Source organism: Tamandua tetradactyla, chromosome 7 (genome assembly GCF_023851605.1).
Source record: "Tamandua tetradactyla isolate mTamTet1 chromosome 7, mTamTet1.pri, whole genome shotgun sequence".
Taxonomy (NCBI): Eukaryota; Metazoa; Chordata; class Mammalia; order Pilosa; family Myrmecophagidae; genus Tamandua; species Tamandua tetradactyla.
In genome coordinates, this window is record NC_135333.1 from 58,558,371 (window position 1) to 58,565,478 (window position 7,108).

At 49.3% G+C, this 7,108-nt stretch overlaps 1 long non-coding RNA gene across 1 annotated transcript; it reads left to right on the forward strand.

Annotated features, from left to right (window-relative positions):
• Positions 1 to 1,514: 1,514 nt before the first annotated feature.
• LOC143689695 (uncharacterized) lies at positions 1,515 to 4,504 on the forward strand. Its single transcript, XR_013178894.1, has 4 exons — positions 1,515 to 1,584; positions 2,068 to 2,222; positions 2,436 to 2,561; positions 3,283 to 4,504. It is a non-coding gene; the product is annotated as an uncharacterized LOC143689695 (long non-coding RNA).
• Positions 4,505 to 7,108: the final 2,604 nt, after the last annotated feature.

Below are 7,108 nucleotides of genomic sequence, written 5' to 3' on the forward strand. Positions count from 1 at the left end.
GACCATATTTGCAGCGAAGGGTCCATGTGCTGGGAAGATGACAGTGCATCTGTGACTTATTGGCTGGTGCTAATACCAGCCCTTGGGTTAGGCTCCTGTGCCTGCTAGCTGAGGCAGCACCTTGGCCCTACAAAATGTCTCTTCTGAGTATTTCTGGAAGTACTGGAGAGTGTGCAAGTGTGGAGTCTCATGTGTATTTATGGATAAATTCCAACCAGACTTGCAGAATTTTTAAAACTGAGGTGCTCTAAATGATGAATTAGGGGGCTGAGGTGTGACAAATAACCAAGATCACTTAACATCCCAGATCTTAACTTGTTTAAGGATTGATAGTTTTGGTTTCCTATAATTAGCATAAAATCAGGTATTTTGTTAGATATATTTTGCATTTATTTAGATTGGTTTACTTTGTCCATATACATACCTTTTACCTCCATGGGAATGCTGAGGAACCAAGTGTATGTGGGTGTGTGCATGCACACATACATGTATGTGTCCATGCATTTATGCACATATATTTAGTGTGTTTTGTGTACATGTATGCATATGTGTTTTTGCACGTACGTTCGTGTTTATATATGTTTGTGTGGCTGCACCTGCTCATGTATTTGTATGTGTATATGAGCATGTGTTTGTGCATGTATGTGTGTTTGCATGTGTATGAATGTGTGCATGGATATGTGTGTACATGCTTGTGTATGTATGTATTTGTGTGCCTGTGTGCATGTTCGTGTGTTGTGGGTATTTATATGTATGAGAGGCAGAAAGATAACAGAGACTAAGAGAGAAACAGAGGAAAGAGAGACCCAGTGAGAGTGGGAGAAGGAGATGGAGTGTGCCCATGCTGGGGAAAGGCAGAGGGACACACAACAGCAGAAAGAAGAGGGTGGGGGTGATGTGCGCACATGAGGACTCCTGTTTTTGCATGAAGTTGGTATGTAGGTTCTTTCACATCTGTGAAAGGGGCTCGGTGCCCCAAGGGTGAGAGTTCAGGCCTCTTCATCTACACATGTGCGTACACAGCTCTGGAGGAATGTGTAGGAGGAAGCAGCCGAGGCTGGCAGGCTTGCCTCCATGAGTGTGTGTGGGAGTGTGAACATATGTCTGGGTATGAATGTGTGAGCTCATGTGTGAGTGTGCATGTATGTACATGTATGAGAGTCTGAGTATGGGCACGAGTGTGCATGGAATTGTGTGTGATCATATGAGTGTGCGTGTGTGCACGTGCATGTACATACACACTCACAGAGGCTATTTTCTGTTCACTTGACTTCAATTCTCGGGGTACCCAGGCACCCTGGTCTAGAAGGCAGGAGGCCACTGGAAACAGGCTCTCGGGTAGGGCCTATGTAAACCTGCTGCAGAACCCTCTGAGGTCGGAAAAAACCCTGCAGGGCTGTGCTATGCTCCCTCTCTGCTTGGCCCCAGCCAACCCCCGCCCCTCCCCGCGCTCTCCTTGAGGGGAAATGGAAACAAATGTCTGGAGAGAGGCCAGGAGCAAAGTGAGCTGCTGGAGGAGGGTGCCGCCTCTGCAGAGGAAAAGTTTTAGAGAAGAAAAACAGAGGCCATGGGAGGCACAAGCGCGTGAGTACCAGGCGGTGGGTGGAGGCGAATGACGAGGGCTCGGAGCAGGCAGCAAGACCCACCAAGAAGGAGTGCACCTGGGTTTGCTCTGAACCACCCCTGTACCCCCGCGTGAGGGTGCGGCCAACCCGCTGCTCTGCTCCTTCCTCCCTCCCCCGACCCCCCAGCTCACTCTGGGGTTGAAGCAGCACAGTGACCATTGAGCAACGCCTGGCCTCAGTCTGCACACAGTCCCGGGCCCTCCGGATGGGGATTGGGGAGGGCTCCAGCTCCCTGACATGGACAGGGACATGAATGGATGTCCAAGCCATGAGGAGAAACAGAGCATAATCAGGTCGTGCCTGGTCCCTGCTGTTGACTTTCCCAGGCCAGCTCACCTGCCACAGTTCTTCAGTCTTCACCACAGCTTCAGAGGCCTTCTAGGCCCAGCAGGGTCTCCTATGAACCCACAGGTACCTCCTCTACCCTTTTCTCTGTTTCCAGGGTCACCCCAGTGCATCAACCAGGGCAGGGAGCTGGCTTCTATTCATTCAGCCATGTAGGTAGATAAGAAAGATGAACCCAGGTTCTTCCCCTTTAAGGAGTTCCATGCAGAAGTCAGCACATGAATCATCTGCTCCTGGAACTTTACAAGGGAGGTGAGTAAAAACAACTTCAGAAGTCAACCCAGACCATAAAAAAATAGAAAAATCATTTCTCTTTAATTTTGGAATGCATTCAGGGCTCTCTTCCATTTTTACTGAGCATTATCTTTTTGGGTGATGATGAATTTAAGGAGGAGTGTTTCTATTTTGGGTTATGTGTTTTTTTGGGTGGTGATGGTGGTGATTATTTATGTTTTCTTCCCTCAGTTAGTACAAATATTTAAGGATGGTCTGTCTACTCAAAGAGAGCTCGGTGACTGACACCTGCTGTGTGGTCGGGCACTGGGAGATGGGAAGACTCCACAAGGAGTCCACGGTGGACAGAAGAGTGGGGTAAGAACCTAGGAACAGTGGGGGTCCCCCTTACCTGTTTCATACACACTCACTCATCTAATCCTATTGCCATCAAATTCGACAAACGAGGAAACTGAGGCACAAGGGACTGAAGCCCCTCGCCACATGTTGTATGGCCAGCCTGTCTGGACTTGAATCAAGCCATCCTCTCGCCCACAGCCTGCTCTGACCTCTTGGCCATGGGGTGTCAGGGAAGGCCTTTCAGAGAAAGCGACGCCCGCCTTGAGGCCTAAAGTAGGAGCTATTCTGGAGGCAGAGGCATGGAGGGAAGGAACACTGTCCGGACGAGCGTGGGAAGTGGCTGGAGAATGGACGAGCACTTCTGCACCCCAGGGCGCGTGGAAGAGGAGTGTGGACACAAGGAAGATTGGCTGGGGGTCTGTGGACATGCCTTTGAGGGTCTAACAACTGGGTCCTTTGTGGCTGCAGCAGGTTTATGGCTCCATAAAGCAGCAGGTGCCTGGTGAGCAAGCAGGATGGGTGCAGTGTCCTCTGCACTTTGGACATGGCGGTCACAATAGACATTAGTCATAGGGGAGCTGAGATGATTAAAGGAGTTGACAGAGGAGCAGTGCCTGATGGCTGGTAGGTTCTCTATAGGTGCTTGTGACAAGGGTCAGAGTACGGGGTTCTGGTTCTTTTTCTGACTCTTCTCTAGCTGGTACCTTCCATGACTTCTCTGCACCTCGGTTTCTCACAGGTCCCCTGTGGTCCCTAGGCTGAGGCTGTGACTGGCCCTGAGAAGCCTTCATTTGCCAGGCCAGCTTGGAGTCAGATGAAGGAGGTGGCAGGCATGCTGCTGGATCTTCTCAGCCCATGAGCTTTCATAACCTGGCTCTCTGCGGAAGGCGTGGGCAGCTCTGGAGCTTTTCCCCATCAGATAATGACATTTCTTACCTATTTATCAGGGCAAGATAATGGGAACACCTTGTGCTGCCCATTCCAGAGGGAACAGCTACACTTTGTCCTCAGCCTCCTACAGGTTTACCTCAGAGCAGGGCTGAGGATTTACCTTTAGGCTGACCACGTGGGCTAGGTACTGCCCTATGGCAGCCCCCAGGGCACAGCGAGGCAGGATGTTGTTCCTAGATGTGACAGACACAGAGTTAGGGTGTTATGACAGGGCCAGGTTTGCTGTCAGGAGCAACTTAATGACCCCTAGAGGTAAGAGCCAAGCCTGGGCCAAGTTTCTGCGCCCTCAAATAAGAATTCCCACCCCATAGGGCTATTGGGAATATTTTATGAGTTAATGTGCCTAGCGCAGATCCCGCAAATAGCAGGCCCTCCGTGCATTTTGTCATACACCAACTTCCTTTGTGGGATGAACTATTGAATGTCCATATCAATTTCCCCATCTCTCTAGCAAGAAAGACTCTACTGTTGTGACATAAATCTACATATTCTGCTGGTTTGCAAGTCCTTTCCTCCCCTGTTTGCTAAATTATCTCATCCCCTCTAGAAAATACCAGAACATGGGGAAATTACCTTGTAGGGAATAAATATTCCCGATTAGAAAGAAGCCTGGATTAGTGTGTTGCATCTCAGTTTTCCTTTTTGCTAAACTGTCCCGTTGTATGGTTTCTTTTCCCTCCCGTCTGATTTCTGTCAGGGGCCTGGCCTCGGATTCCCTGCTGGTTTGAATAACTTCTGTGAGGTAGGCTGAATGACTCAGTGAACTAAGTCCCTGTGATTGTGCTCAGCAATGCATTTAATCTCTCTGAACTTTAGGTTCTTTATTTTGTAATGCAGGTACAATAAAACTAATCAGCTCCAGACTTTGTGTGTGTGAAAAGCCACATGAGCAAATGCTCCAGAAGCACGTATCAAGAAGAGGCACAAAGAGGCATTTTTTGGCTTGCCAGAAGAAGGGGTGGATGGTACTGGGGAGGATGTCCTTTGGCTTGTGGGAACCAATCTGTAAAGAGAAGCAAAGAATGACCCTTTCTGGTGTTGGGGGGGGGGGGGTGCTGGGAGGAGTTTTGTGGCTTTGAGATCCTGATTTGCTTGAGAATCAAGCTAATCCCAACAGCTTGTGATTATTTGTTCAGAGGTCCACAAAGATACTCGTACTTCTAGAAGAAAGATGACTACGAGAGACAGGTGGATTGGCTAAGTTTCCTCCAAACCCACGAATACTCCAAGGATACCAGACACACCCTCAGAGCCTCCTACCACATGGGCAAGGCAGAGGCAGCCCATACCGTACTGTAAAGCCCATTGTAACTCCTGGACCAGGGGATTCCTGCAGGCAGCAGGGATATCTGTCTATTGTGAAGCCTTGGTCTTTGCTCTCTAGGGAGGTCGCTGCTGCCATGCCCTGTTCTCCGTGTGCTGAAGGATGCTCCCCGGGGTCTGAGCTGGCACTGAGCTCTGCGAGCTGCTTACATGCTGAGCACCCTCCTCTATTGCTAAAATCAAATTTTGGGAAAAATAAAAGAAGCTCCTTAGAGGAGAACATTGGGAATCCTGATCTGGGTCAACAAGCGTCTGAGCCTTTTACTGTTGCACAAGCACAGCATTTATTAAATAGTTCTGTACATGGCGTGCCCTTACGAAGTTCTCATTCTGAAAGGGGAAAGAAAGTTACATGTAAATGGAACCACTTTCAAAGTCCAAGGCTGTCCCCAGTCCCTTGGCCTAGAATCTAACCATCACAATGCTTATATATAGATGCACGACTTTTTAAAAGAGGACTTTCTAAAAGAGGACTGATACTGGGTCCAAGGTGCAGAACCAGATGTTATCAGGTGTGCCCCTTCCAGGGGCTGGGCGGGCATTTGCAGCTCTCTGTCCTTTGCTCTCTGGCTCTCTGAGGGGTGTAGGGTCCTGTCAGGCCCCAATCATGGACAGAACTAGATTTCCTCTTCCTCTACCCTGAAAATTCCAGCACACTGTAAGCATGCAGCACGTTGTATTAACAAACACAAATACATTTGTATTAAATTTGTCACCAAAACTCTATCAATAAATTTGCATCCCTGACCTTGTGCCCATTCACCCCACAATGATTAGCTCGATCCATGGTACATGGCAGGTGCTCAGTAGATAGTTGTTGAATGGATTCTGCTCTAAGCGTCTTCCCCTCCAGCTCCTTCACCTGAGCTGTAACCTCCATCCTCCAGGTTTCTAGAACAAAGGGTGTGCCTGGGGATTCAGGGCCCCAAGGATGAGAACTAGGAACTTCTGTACTGGAGGGACTTGGTGCTGGGCCTGGGCAGCACTTTGCCCATGTTTCCAAGCCCCAAGCATGTCCATTCCCATCCAGCGAACGCACCATGCCCATCAATGAATAAGGCATACACTGCACGTTTGTGCGAATGAATGAACAAAAACACAGCAATTGTCTAAACCATTTCTTCATTAATAGAACTTCATTTACAAAGTGTTGGGTTCTAGAAATAGGCCCCAGAGAGGCTGAGTCCCTGCAGCTCATATCTTCCCTTCTGTCCAGAGTTGTGAGAAGGTAAAAGGTTCTGCAATTTGGGGGACTGGTGACCTCAGGATCCAGCTCCAGATCTGGGCTGTGTCAGAAGTGATAGTGTTACATAGAGACTTCTGTTGATCAGCTCCCTCCTCTATTCCAGGTGCTTTATGTACATTTATTCTCCTAATTGCTCTACAAGGTGGGAATTGTCATTCCATTTAACTGTTAAGATCATTGTCACTCAGAGGGGTTGAGCTGTGTGTCCAAGATCACACAGCTGGTTGCTTCATTGCTTCTCTCAGGTCGGATGGGGGCAAAAACAATCTGGAACCTTCTCACTTGTTTACACGTAGAGCAGAGCTTGCAGAAGTGAGGAGCGAAGAGGTCCTGGTAGGGAAGGGTGGTAGTGGTGGGTCAGATGGGGTCCAAACAAAACCCAGACTGGAGGGAAGACAGTCAAGACAATGTCCAATTCTCCCTGTGCACAGAGTGTGGCTACACTATGGTCCCTCTTTCAGGCAAAACACCCAATGGATGTGAACCTATCATGGGAGAGAAGGAGGAACTTGAGGCCTTTTGAAAAGGATAATTCAATTCAATTTAACAAGTATTTATCACATATTCATTGTAGTCCAGGCTTGATGCTAGACACTGGGCCCCTGAAAACATAAGGCAGGGACTTAGCCCTGGGGTAACTACCCTGAAACCTTCTGGCTTCCTCCTGACTTGGCCCCATAGGTCTCTTTGTTGACCCAGATGGGGTCTGTGACCCCGCGGGAAGCAGACCCTTGGAGGAACTTGCTGCAGTTCCACACATCAAATCTGCCCTGCCCAGCCCTGTTCTCCCCCACCCCATCCATGTGTGATGGAAACAGATTCAGGGTCAGGCCCTGTCTCGGGCCCCATCCTCCTGCCCTCAGCCTCATTAGCCGGAGGAAGTGTGCCTGGCTGGCTTCAAAGCGAGCGGTCCACCCTCTTCCTCCAAGGCCGCCTGGCTGTGTAGTGCTGCCAGGGGTTGTGGGCTGGGGCATGCCAAGTCTGTGCCTGGATGTGAAAACAGCACACCCTCCCTCTTCCTCTAGCCCTCTGCTTTAGTAGTGGA